Source organism: Leiobunum rupestre, chromosome 4 (genome assembly GCF_980474605.1).
Source record: "Leiobunum rupestre chromosome 4, qqLeiRupe1.1.hap1, whole genome shotgun sequence".
Lineage (NCBI taxonomy): Eukaryota > Metazoa > Arthropoda > Arachnida > Opiliones > Sclerosomatidae > Leiobunum > Leiobunum rupestre.
Genome location: NC_143387.1, coordinates 68379544 through 68393087, shown reverse-complemented (window position 1 = coordinate 68393087; position 13544 = coordinate 68379544). Strand labels below are relative to the sequence as shown.

The following is a 13544-nucleotide window of genomic DNA, read 5'->3' as shown; positions in this document are numbered from 1 at the left end:
AAATGAAACGTTGCACTATCCATTGGTTTTGCCATGGCAACCGAAAATTTTTTTGACCACTTAAAACAAAAATTAGATTTTTTCCTTATTTTACCCAAAAATATTTACAACTTTAACCCAAAAATGTTCCAATTTACCCAAAATTGATGAAATTTACCTAAACGTGGTCGAAATTACCCATGTCGTGATTTTCAATTTTTTTTAAATATTGGTAAGTAAAACCGAAAAAATTCCATGCTTTTTAAAATGGAGATTTTTTAGTTTTAAGTGGTGAAAAACATTTTCAGCTTCCATGGCAAATCGAAAGGGAAGTGCAACGTCTCCTTTTGGGAAATTACATATCTCATATAGGTCTACATTACGCCCGACTTTGAACAAAATCGGCAATTAACACCTCGGGTACTACTCTCTTTGTAAGCGCCCAGTTTGTAACTCGAACCTACCCTTATTAGAGAATCTTATATTGGAATAATTACTTAGGCGGGGAATGAACTAGCGGCGACGTGGAACCTAATCATCGCCGATTAAGTTCTATTTCGTCGCTAGTTCAATTCGTCACGTAATTATTCTAATTGTACTGCTCTAGCTTGTACCAAAATATTTTTATTGTTAAAAACTTGTTACCGTCCCAACGCCACTACCCAAAGGTCGTAGGTTCGATTCCTACCCGAGGTGATATGATTTTTCTCAGTCACTCTGGTATGGAACAATACGCAGAGGTATTCCTTGATTTAAATGAAACTTCTAATTATATTAATTCCTGCGTAATTATAAAACATAAATTCTCAATGTTATGACTACAGGCTATCAAGGTCCTGTTATAAATTAGTTGACGAGAAATGCTACGGCACCGTCAACAACGGGTTAAATGTATCCCGTCAATAATGTTAACCAGATCGAGTCATTCTTAAATTGGATGTCCGAGGCCTGGTTATTCGTGGCCTCGGTAGTTCAATGGTAGTGGCGTTGGGACGGTAACCCAAAGGTCGTAGGTTCGATTCCTACCCGAGGTGATATGATTTTTCTCAGTCACTCTGGTATGGAACAATACGCAGAGGTATTCCTTGATTTAAATGAAACTTCTAATTTCTTATACTGTAATAAAACATCATATTTAATTACGACCAAAAATTAAAATAAAGGGAAAACTTTAGTCAAGATTATTTAATTTAAATAATCTTGCTTTAGCCACAAGCGGGCGCGCTATTTTTACCACGAAAGATTTATTTGCTTATTGTCGGTATATATATATTTTTCTTTTCGCGAATGTATTTTCTCTTCTTGGAAACTTTTATGACCACTTTGACGAGGGTCCTCTGTATAATTGGGATTTCCCAATGTGCGCGTCGTTTTTCTCACAGAGTGTGGGAACCAGAACTTAATTAAAGGGTTGGGCTTGGCTATTGGCCTTCCCAATGAACCCACCAATCCTAAGTGTAAGGGGTCACGTCATGTCCATCGTGACCTATTTTAATCAGTGCCCCTGGAACCTGATTGGTAACCACGTTGGTACCCGCGCCAAAAACTGTTTCAACAAGAAATACAAAAACAACGAACGTTTCGAGAAAAGGAGAGAGAGATGAAAATTTCCAATCTATCGTGCAAGACATAATCAGTCCCACTCCCGAATAGAAACTCGACTATGTTCTGAAAACTTAATGTTTCGAACTTGCGCGTCCAGTAAAAGTTCGGACTCTAAAATATTTGCGCGTCCAGCAATACAGTTTGAAAAAGAGGCGAATAGCCCATTCGGTAACTCGCTGCGCGGCGCCTACGGAGTCTCCGACGCACGGAACACCGTTTCATCACGAAACCAACGACGAGATGTCAACATGGACTCGAAAAACTGTTTCGTAATTATTTCATATTATCTTGCTTCCATTCATCATTAATTCTTATGAATTAATGATTAAAATGTTAAGTCCTTACTTGGACAATATTTAAATTGATCGGGGAATATTCCCCCTATAATATAAACTCCTTATTTGGAGTCTGTCCTTATTTGGACATGTTAAAATTAGTTTCTTTAACATCAAACGTTTGATTAATTAAATCCTTATTTGGATAATTTTAAGTATATACTAAGCTTAAAACTACTATGCATGTTTATTTTATTTTATTGTGTATTATTAGTGCATGTTCTTTTTATTTTGTTTATTGTTATTTGTGGTTTTGTTACCCGATAGTAATTAGTATTAAAATATGGTAAATTGGCAACTCATTTCAGCCCCTTTCTTTAACTTAAGCCTATTTCAAAGATCAAACCCCTAGACAATCAACGTGCCTCATTTAAGGTATTTCCTTTCGTTTACTAACGCCTCCTCGCTCAACCCAATAGTGAAATTGACGCGAGCCACCCGGACCTAATTAGTTAACCTAAGAGTCTTTTAAAAAGGTCACACTAGGAATTCCCAGAATCAATGCCACCAAAAGCTAATAAACAAATTCTTAAAGGGGTTCAAAGGGGCTCATATTTTTCGTTACAATCTCATCAGACTCCACAATTCCAGAATCTGGTCCAATAACCCGTACAGGACATATCTTCCAGAAGCCCAGTATTCTCGATTTGATCTTCACAGTTGATCCCCACCTGGTCAACATCCACCATTAGAGAAAAGTGACTATAATATAATAACGTATAAATTGGATTGCCCCAATCAAGGCACTCTTCAACCCACACGTATTTGTCGTGACTTCTTCAAAGGGGACTGTGACAATTTTGGGAGCTACCTTTCATCCATCAGTTGGAATGAAGAGCTGTACCAAAATGATGTCGAAACCTGTTAGAATGCTTTCACTAATGCGATATATCAGTCCGTCGCCAAAGCAATCCTGTCCAACCAAAGCTAACTTCAGGTACGCCAATACACAGCTCCCCAACTAGAGTCTGCCCACGATGAATATAAGAAGGCCCGCAACGCCGTTACCAATGCGTCACGTAAAGCTAAAGCGAAATTTGAAAACAACCTTACGAACCAAATCGCTTCCAATCCCAAAGCTTTCTTTAACCACGTGAATAGACTCCGTAAAAACAAATTCACTATGACCGAAATGACAGCTGCTGATGGTACCACGGCTACTGACCCTGCCCGTATTGCTGATATCCTCAACCAACACTTTATCGAAGTATCCTCTAACCAAGATTATCCGTCACCAACCACACTCCCGTTTACCAGCGAACCAAGTAGGATATATACCGAATTCCGTTGTGATGTTGACTCCGTTCTTCGACTACTCCTAATGCTGAACCACAACCAAGCGGCTGGGCCCGATTGCTTACACCTCTACATTTCCCCTACCCGCTCGCCACAATAATACACCTAAGCTATAGTATGGGAATTGTGCCATACTCCTGGAAACAAGCCACTATCACGCCTATCCACAAGGCCGGGATTCATACCAACCCTTCTAACAACAGACCCATTGCTAATACTAGCCATGTTGCACGAACCTCTCTCGTCATTTCTTGAATGAAACTGACTTCCTTCACTTTAACAGCATGGGTTCCGACCTAAACATTCTTGCACAACAAACCTACTTTTGATTACCAATTATTCGACAACCTGGCTCGATGAAGGGAAATCAGTCAATGCCATCTACCTAGATTTTTGTACAGCCTTTAACACCATCCCTCATCAAGAGCTCGTAAATGCACTATCAGTAGCTGGAATAAATTACAAGGTGCTATTGTGGCTCTCAAGCTTCACAACTAATAGGAAACATTATGTGGCTCTCCAAGGACAAATGTCTTGTCCCCTAACTCCACGGTTCAAGATAATTAACCAGACGGAACTTCTTCTTTCAGTCCCCACGACTTATCCGCACCCCATATGTCGCTGGTTCTTCCCCACATAAACTTCGCGTCAGAAGTGTGGAAGCCAAGATGGCCTTAGGAAAGCGCACAATCGTTTTACCAAACTGACTCGCGGTCTAGAACACTTATCCCCCGATGACCGCGACACCACACTTCAATTCGACTCCCCCAAACTCAGACATGTAGTGAATGATATCTTACAACTCGGGAGTATGTGGAAAGGCGCCTCATCAGTCAACCCCAACCAACTCCTTCTTTCGATTTGACTAGAGGACACGACGCCAAAATCTTTAAACTTAGGACCAAGACATCCCTGTGCAAATGGCATTTTACCCACCAAACAATCGATCTATGGAATTCCCTACCGTTGATGTTCTCTCTTGTACCACTCGTCATACTCTCCGTCGCTCTGTTCGAAAAATTGCGCGACCTTAAATTGACCAACTTGCCAAACGTTTTATCTTTACTTCCCCCTTTTGGCATTATTACCCAAAAACAAGCCCTGGTTATAATAATGAATGTGTTATCTGTTTTGCTTTATTCTTCTACGACCTTTCTTTACCTCGCCATAATATTTTAAAACCTGTAACTACGTCCATTTTAATACACTGTACGGCCGCACCATTAGCTTATTAATATCTATTTATTTTTGTTCTAGCTTAGTGATCCATTTTTTTTATTAATAAATAAATAAATGAAGTTTTATACGGAAGATGGCGCCACCATCTTTACACAATTTCCATTATCGCCAGAGACATTTCTGAAAACATTTTGGTATTTCAATTTTTTTTCGCTAAAGAAAACGATCTTGATTAATAACTAAATAAAAAAATATCAAGGCCGTCCTAATTGGCCTTGTTTTGCAATTTGTCATGAAATATTAAACGAAAGATGGCGCCACCATCTTTACACAATTTCCATTATCGCTAGAGACATTTCTGAAAACATTTTGGTATTTCAATTTTATTTTCGCTAAAGTAAACGAAGCTTAAGTAATATAATTTTCGCGTAGACTGCCTCGGACTGCTTGAAAACGTACCGATAAACCCCGCCGCAACTACAAAATCTAATTAGTGGAAGAAATACCTCAATTTCCTATTTACAGAGCGATTTCTCATTTAACTCAGTCTGACCTCTTCCGGGATTACAACCCTGGTAAATATCGTTGCGTAATAAAAGGGCCAAATTTAGTATTTCGCGTCGTGAATGGGAGGTCGGTAGGTGGGGAATAAAAAACCCGGGGATTTCATCGAGGTAATTTGTCGGGTCGGATAGAGCATTTACCTTGATATAAAAAACCTCGGGGTTCCTATTACTTCTCCCCGTTGCCCTCCGTCCATCAAATCTAGTTTTACCCGCCGAGGTGGTCGCCCAAACGGGGCCCGAAATTACTTTGCCCCCTACCTCTCCTATTGGCTGGTCCGCCCTTTCTCTCTCTCGCGTTTCCCTTTCTCTGTCTTCCGGGTCTTCGCTTACATCATTGATTAGGCTTATTCAATATAAAAAGTCGCGTTTATCTTGGTTTGCGGTCTGATTCCGGGGCGCCCTCGCGCGGCGGCCACTGGTAATAAAAAAAGGTTGTCGCGAGCCGAAAAGGAAACACAGAGACGTGACGCTATAAGTTTTTATACGATCGTGCAACGTACTTTACGGATACCAGAGTCTCCGAGACTCTTCGCTTCTTCCGGCGTATCAGTTGCTATTGCCACCGGCTTTTGACTTCGTGGGCTGTACGCGTAGAGGGCGGGCTCTAGACGTTACGCGGCGGCGGCGAACCTCTATAGCTTAAGAGCCGAGGAAAAGTCGAAAGTACTTATGTGATGTTTTCAATTTGGGCACCCGGACTCTAAAAATGAAATTTGCGGTCGACCTCTGCCTTTTAAATATAGCCAAAGAATGGGGGACCAGATACGTAGCTTACAGTTTCCATTGAAATTTACGATTTTGGCAAAGCTCGCTATACAAAAATTGATTTTGGCGAGGAGTTTGACCCCGAGTTTTAGCTTTCACCCCGATATTCGACAACGACTCCCTAGCTTAACGTAATTGTCTCCTAACTATTCGATGTTAATTTTGAAAAATAACCTCTGATACAAAATTTTTCTAAAACGTAGAATACTCTAAATATATTTCTTTGTGGTTTCTATAGACATCTAATGCATCTAATTTTCTTCATTTATCGAAAGGTATTTTGCTTTATAGCATTACCAATTATTATTATTAATATTAATTATTGCATATTTGTGTAGAAAACGTAGTTGGCCTTTTTTGTGTAATTCAAACAAATTAATTTGAAACAGACAACACTTGTGATATCCTGCGGGGGTGGGGGGCAAACGTTGTCGTTACGCCACTGCGCTCCAGCCGTGCGCTAACGTTTTTAAACTCACATTGTTAGAACCAGGCTGGAGAAAACTCCGCCACAAGTCCTCAGAACCGTAGCCAAGGCTTATTCACAATTTTATCGCTTTAAAACTTAAAAATAACACTTATCTTTGCAAAATGATTCATCAGAACCTAAAATTGGCTTTTAGAAATAAGAAAACTTGTTTCTGAAGTATTTATTTTTCAAATTGGAGATATAGACGCGTTTTTTGTGGCATTTATCAACCCGAGGGTGGCTGCTCTACCAAGTAAGACAATATTTTAGATTCAGAATTTTTGAAAAAAGATGTCTCTACTGCCCTATCGCCGAACGTTCATTTTCCCAGGCGTCCAGGAGGCAGAGTTTGTGGATGGCCGTGTGAGAACGACCACCAGTCCCCCAACGGGTGGTCGGAATACTTCCGCCACGGGTGTCCCCACCCCTGTCCCCACGTATCTCCCCGTTGGCGTGGCCGTTACACATATCTCGCCCTGATTAATCAGATGGTGTCTTCGCCGGGCTCGCGGTCTTCTCAGACTCAATCAGCCCTTTCTTCTTTGATTAAAAAAAAGCGTTCATTTTCTTCTCGCATGTACAATGCCATCTAGGAGCAACAAACGCAAGAAGAACGCAGCTAGCCTTTAGACACGGTAATGCAGTGCTGTGTAAAATTTCATTGGACGAGCCTTTACGCTGAACGTTTTACGGGCGGGGGGGGGGGAGTCAATTTCCGAATTTTCCCCTTCCGACGGCAGCAGGCGCTAAAGCGTCTAACCAATGAAAAATGTACGCAAGAAAATGCACGACTTTCGACGGGTTGCGTTCTCCTTGTGTGGGGTGCTGCGTTTGTTGCTCCTAGGTGCCATAAACATGGGGCTCTACGGTAGACCTCTTCTTATGATAGGCTTATGATAATAGTAATTGTAAGGAGCTGTTGACTCGCGTGGCATAAACGGCTGGCGCGTGAAGCTAATTATTTTTAGATACTTCATCTGGATATTACTTCTGATATTAATAATAATAATAATAATAATAATAATAATCAGCTAGGCAAATGTCCTAGGCACCACCTTAGGCCTAAGTCATTACGCGACTTTTAAAGCCATTAATTCAGGTGGCCGGGTTACAACGCGTAGGAGGGTGGTGGCAAGCCCTTCATGCCACGCGAGCCAACAGCTCCCTACACTAACTATTACCGTTAACCTCAACAAGTTTTTATGGATGGGGAAACCGGAGACCTCCGGGGAAAACCCCTTAAACCAGTGGGGAGAGAACTTGCAAACTCAACGCGGAAGGAGTTGTTCCGAGTTTTCACCCAGTGCCCCAATTTGGGATCAAACCCGGCTCCGCTTGCTGCGATCACGCGATGCGAAAGTGCTAACCTCTCCGCCACCCCACTATTAGTAAAATATGTAACTTAGTAAAAAAATTTAAAAGATAAAATAAAATAAAATGTAGGCCTATTTATCGTCGGGAAGCTTTCGGGCCATGGTCCTTCTTCAGCCTATAATACTAAATACTGTATCCGTGGTTCTGCGGTAGAGCGCTCACCTGTCGTGCAAGAGGGCTCGGGTTCGAATCCCGGCCGATTAAAGTATTTTACTACACCCAATGACAAAAAGAGGGCGCTTTTGGAAAAACCTTTTCCCTGATTCTAAGAAACTGGGTACACAGTGATTACCCTTTGCCCCGAAAATGCAAACGCGTTCGCAGGCCCGACAGACAGACCTACCCACAGACAGACAGACAGACAGACAGACAGACAGACATGGTGGTTGTATAACCCCTCCTAGGGTACAAAGTCCCCTCGGAGAGGTAAAAAGTGAGGTGTTAGGTTGGAGATAATATTGTATAAACAATGTTGTAAAAATTTATATTTTGTTCGAGCGATTTTAGTATTCGTGTATTATAGGCTGAAGAAGGACCACGGCCCGAAAGCTTCCCGACGATAAATACATTTTATTTTATTTTATCAAACAACTCCATGTAGTAGCGGATCTTTAAATTTTTTTACTAAGTTACAATTTTTAACCATGGAACAAAATTTTAATATTTATGATTAGTAAAATATACTTCGTATAGTTTTACCTCATTAGAGTATACATTTTTACCGAGTACAAATTTTCGAAAGTAAGAATGTACGCGTGTTCGTTTTAAGGGGGAAGAATACAGTAAAAACCTCTTTTTCGTTCAAGCTGAACGTTTCTGTTTTAACAATTACATAATTGAATTATATTTTTCTTATTAGGCTGAACCTTCCTCTAGTGCTTAAAATGATTTTGATAATTCTGATATTAATAGTTAACGAGATATAAGGTCCTAACTAAAGGGTAGTTTTGGCACTTGCCCAACTTGTTTAGTTCCGGGGGTCCGAATTAAAACGTAAAAACTTACTTACTTTTAAATTTAAAATTGTCAAAATTATTTTAAGCACTAAACAAGAGGCTGTTCTAAACTTAAATATTTATATATTTATATATTTATATTTTATAAGTTAAAATACAAAATTAAAAGAGTTCAACTTGAAATAGCGCGAAAGTAGACAATGGCCACTGTAGTCTTCCCCCTTAAAGCGTTATTTTACGAATGCCCCATTGGTTCTTTTTCCCGGTACAAATATAATAGGAGATGCATTCCTCAGTTTTGCCTCGGATATGGAATGTATTATTTTGCGGGTGGGGTCCCATTCAATACTTCATTCCAAGAACCTCATCTCTCTCTCAGATTGGTATTAAATAACATATTCCGGACGGGGAACTTTTATGATCTCTTTAAAAGTAAAGACTCTTTTCTTCCGGATATTTTTCCATTTTCTCTATTTCCGTATTGAAATACGTTTTTTACTCCCTCTGCCGGTAATATAATCTCGGAATTGAAAAATAAAATGTAGTTTTAAATATTCAAGCTTATTTCCTGTATTATATCTGATTTCAAGATATATTTGTTAAATTTAATTTCGCGCTTATTAATATTTATTCGTCTTTGAATAAACTCGGTAGATCAGCAAATAGAAAACTACCCCGGCCGAGAGGCTAAAGCCACTTCAGAAATCTGATATACGAGTACTGAGAAATATAAATTGTTCTTTATTGCAATTTAGAAATCCTTAAGAAATATAGGAAAATTTGGGAAATCCGAAAAAATATAGTTAATTTTGGGAAATCCGAAAAATATAGGAAATTTAATAAATAAGAAATTCTGGAAATTTAAGAAATACTAAGTTCTGGAAGTTTAAGAAATACGAAATTCTGGAAATTTAAGAAATAAAAAATTCTGAAAATTTAAAAAAGGAGAAATTCTGGAAATTTAAGAAATAAGAAATTCTGGAAATTTAAGAAATAAGAAATTCTGGAAATTTAAGAAATACTAAGTTCTGGAAATTTAAGAAATTAGAAATTCTGGAAATTTAAGAAATACTAAGTTCTGGAAATTTAAGAAATAAGAAATTCTGGAAATTTAAGAAATACTAAGTTCTGGAAATTTAAGAAATAAGAAATTTTTGAATTTTAAGAAATACTAAGTTCTGGAAATTTAAGAAATAAGAAATTCTGGAAATTTAAGAAATACTAAGTTCTGGAAATTTAAGAAATAATAAATTTTTGAATTTTAAGAAATACTAAGTTCTGGAAATTTAAGAAATAAGAAATTCTGGAAATTTAAGAAATAAGAAATTCTGGAATTTTAAGAAATACTAAGTTCTGGAAATTTAAGAAATAAGAAATTCTGGAAATTTAAGAAATAAGAAATTCTGGAAATTTAAGAAATACTAAGTTCTGGAAATTTAAGAAATAAGAAATTCTGGAAATTTAAGAAATACTAAGTTCTGGAAATTTAAGAAATAAGAAATTTTGGAATTTTAAGAAATACTAAGTTCTGGAAATTTAAGAAATAAGAAATTCTGGAAATTTAAGAAATACTAAGTTCTGGAAATTTAAGAAATAAGAAATTCTGGAAATTTAAGAAATACTAAGTTCTGGAAATTTAAGAAATAAGAAATTTTGGAATTTTTAAGTTGATATTGAGAAATATCAGTATTTTGTGTCTGGGTAATATGGGAAATATTGAGAAATATCAGTATTTTGTGTCTGGGTAATATGGGAAATATTGAGAAATATCAGTATTTTGTGTCTGGGTAATATGGGAAATATTGAGAAATATCAGTATTTTGTGTCTGGGTAATATGGGAAATATTGAGAAATATCAGTAATTTGTTTCTGGGTAATATGGGAAATATTGAGAAATCATAAATATTTGGATAATTTTCTGGAAATCGAAAAATACAGAAATACAAATGAATGTGTTAGTATATATTTTTTATAAATTAAGTATCAATTTTTTCGCAATTGGTTAACCCTTGTCACTAAAAACGGGCAGAATCCACTTGGCCAGAGAAACTCCCCTTTGAATATTTCATATAGAAATACAATTTGGAACAATGGTTTTAGATTCAGTGTTACCAGAAGTACATAATTTATTTCTTATTTGAGAAGTATATTTATACGCTCTTGGTGGTTTTTAATGGGCACGAATCTCCTGAGCCGGGCCCCAGAAAATTGAACATTCTTCACACATTCTTCACACATTCTATCATTCTTCACACATTCTTCACACATTCTATCATTCTTCACACATTCTTCACACATTCTATCATTCTTCACACATTCTTCACACATTCTTCCCACATTCTATCAAAATTCGAAAATCGTCTGCTATTCTCCCCAAATTAGGTTCGAAAATATTACAACAGATGGCACTATATTTTCTACTCACGAAGCCTTTAAAAATGGCCGAGATAATTTTATTATAAGAGTTAGGCCTTTAATATTATTATTAATATATTGTGACCCGGGCTCCTACATTATGGTCGGGCCCCGGAAAATTGAACCTTCTTCGCACATTCTATCATCGGGCCTATCCGAAAAATCCGCTATTCTCCCCAAATTTAGTTTGAAAGTATTCCAACATAGGGCGCTATATTTCGTACGTTCGAAGCCTATAAAAATAGTCGCGTGAATTTTATTAAAAGAGTTGGACCTTTAATATTATTTCATCCCAAAAAATATAAAATGCGAGCGCTTATATTTTTATATAAAAAGCGAAGTTTTCAGAATCGTTTTAGAAAAGAAAGCCTCTCTTTAAATGACAATAAAATCTAAAATCCCGTTTGAAGGAGAAAAGTGGAGCGCCGGAAATGGCCAAAATCTTCTCTCTCTTCCTCGCTTCTTGCGCGCTTTCCTCAGGAGGATTTTACTTTGGGCTTCTATTATTATATTTGATCTACCCACGTTCAGCGTCCCTGCCCTGTCTGCAGAGACCCTTCTTTTTAGATCAATTCCGCGCCAGCAGAGGAAGATTTGATTCGCGGCCTAGCGCGGCAGTCAGGTCCCCCTGGTGGTTGCCTCTCTCACCATTTTGCCCCAATATCCGAAATCCTCCATTTAATAGACGCGTCTCTAGTCCCGCTCGATATAAAAGGAGTGGACCTCACTTTCTCCTCGTGGCTGCTCCGATTCTATTCGCTCCTCTATTACACTGGAGAACGTTTCCAGATACTATTAACTTTAGACCTACTCTTTGGGAAAATTGGGGCCCATCCTTTCGTACGAAAATGCGCTTTTTTGTTGAGGATTTAATTGATCGAGTGAGCGAAGCAAAACAGCACTACCGTTGGGTCTAAATCTCTGTATGTTTGCCGGGCTTGTCTTCACCCGATAAGAAACGCTAAATTTTTACAAAAAGCTTGACAAAAATTACTTGGTACAAGGTCCTTTTAAAATCAAGACACACCCAGTTTAAAGCCTATTCTGTTTGTATCAAATAATGTTGTTCTAATCAGAATACATTTTAAAAATTTAATCAAATATAACACATTTTGGATTGTGATTTTCGATCAACATCGAATTTTGATTTGCACAATTTTAGATATATTTTAGAAATTAAATTTGATCCTCCATTTTCGTAACGTATACTTTTTTGAAAATTTTGTATTAAAACGATTATGTGTAGACTAAATAGTTTTCTTTGCATAAAATAGAAATTTAATCAACAAAATAGATGACTTAGTAAGAATATTTGTTTTGAGTTTACAACGAAAGTTAACTTAAACTATTTTAAATAAGTTAAATATAATCAAAATAAAGGGTGGCCATTCTTTTTGTTAAATAAAGGCTTATGATAAAATTTATTATTTGACTAAATTGAATAAAATTATTATTAATTTATTGTCTTTAACATCCCCATAAATTTCGGGTTTTTTTGGGAAAAGACATCAGTGAGCTCGTCCCTTTCTGCAATTCAACCAATTCATTGAATCGCAGTGAGCGAAGCTCCCTTACTTGTGACTCAAATTATCTTTTGTGTAAGGCTCAATGGAATCAAAATTTGAAAAAGTACTGAACTAACCAGCCTCCGTTTCTTAATCGAAGGCAAGATTTTAATTTTGACTGAGGTCATAGTGTAATATATGGCTTAAGAAAAAGATACAGTTAGCCTGCTGGAGACAAAATATAATTTTGACCATATTTTAAGTTACTTTTCGAAATTATTTTAAAATATTTGTTGGGTTCCTGTAAAACTGTGACGTAACTTTTCATTGGAACCCGCGTTTTTAATAGGTCCCCCAAGTTCACGACGATGGCTGAACTGACAGTGGCGTAAATATAGAGGGGTCCTATATTCCCATTTTACATGTACGCCCAATTTTTTTAGCTACGCCACTGCTTTAGAAAATTTTCATTTATCCTAAATCCCCTCCAAAACCGTTTTGAATTTTACGTTTTTTTTTATTTTTTAGCATTAAAGACTAGTGACCTAGATTCAACAAGTTCAAATTTAGAAGCTTTAATTTCAAGTATCGTGGGCTATAAGGCTAACATGAATTACTTTTAGAATGGTACTTTTCGTTTTTTTTACAAGAAAATGTTCGTTCCGAATATTTTTCAAAATGTTTTTTCAATATTGGAAATAAAATGTTTGAATGCAATATTCAAAAGAGATAACAAAATTTTCAGGTAAACGATTTAGCATTTTAGCGTCTAAATTTGAAAATATGAACTTATTTACAATACAAAATTAAAAACCCAAATATTAACACTATGGTTTTGAAAATGTCACAATTTATCATTTTTGAAGAATTCGTGAACTCCAAATTACCTTCTACATATATTCCCTAATCGTTTTAGGGGAACAATCTTATTCCCATCCATTCCCGTCCATTCCCGCGGTTTATATTCAGCTCTCCACCTAACACTTTTTCGATAGTCAACTTTACCCGACTATTGAAAGTCCAAATAATCGTTTGAAAAATTCGGGACGAATTTCAGGAAGCTCGACCTCTTCCGTCACGCAACTCGGGATTCCCAAAAC

The 13544-nt window shown here is 37.2% G+C and overlaps 1 non-coding gene across 1 annotated transcript; it reads left to right on the top strand.

Moving 5' to 3' along the window:
• Window positions 1-940: 940 nt before the first annotated feature.
• Window positions 941-1013, top strand: TRNAT-GGU (transfer RNA threonine (anticodon GGU)). The gene has a single exon. It is a non-coding gene; the product is annotated as a tRNA-Thr (tRNA).
• Window positions 1014-13544: the final 12531 nt, after the last annotated feature.